Source organism: Sinocyclocheilus rhinocerous, unplaced genomic scaffold (genome assembly GCF_001515625.1).
Source record: "Sinocyclocheilus rhinocerous isolate Xijiao unplaced genomic scaffold, SAMN03320098_v1.1 scaffold317, whole genome shotgun sequence".
Lineage (NCBI taxonomy): Eukaryota > Metazoa > Chordata > Actinopteri > Cypriniformes > Cyprinidae > Sinocyclocheilus > Sinocyclocheilus rhinocerous.
In genome coordinates this window covers 518,696-519,099 of record NW_015633534.1, presented here as the reverse complement: position 1 = coordinate 519,099, position 404 = coordinate 518,696, and the positions used below count along the sequence as shown (strand labels likewise).

The following is a 404-nucleotide window of genomic DNA, read 5'->3' as shown; positions in this document are numbered from 1 at the left end:
TATATATTTATATTCTTATATTTTATATTATATATAAATATATTTAATATATAAACATAACATATTTTTCTTAAATATATACATGCATGTGTTTATATTTATATACATAATAAATATACACAGTACACACACATATATTATGTAAACAAAAACTTTTATTTGGGATGCGATTAATCGTGATTAATCGTTTGACAGCACTAGTCAGAAATGAATCCTCAATCCATCATGCTTAAAAATACTGTTGGATTTGACGCAGTCTTATGTGACATACATAAAAATTACATCAAATAATCAGATAGTATCATGGATATACACTGATTTAATATGTGTGTGTATATACAGTGGGTACGGAAAGTATTCAGACCCCCTTAAATTTTTCACTCTTTGTTATATTGCAGCCATTT

The 404-nt window shown here is 25.2% G+C and overlaps 1 protein-coding gene across 3 annotated transcripts in view; it reads left to right on the top strand.

Moving 5' to 3' along the window:
* LOC107744247 (polypyrimidine tract-binding protein 3-like) overlaps window positions 1–404 on the top strand; it is a 73,624-nt gene that overhangs the window by 61,937 nt on the left and 11,283 nt on the right. The gene's annotated exons all lie outside the window — the stretch shown is intronic.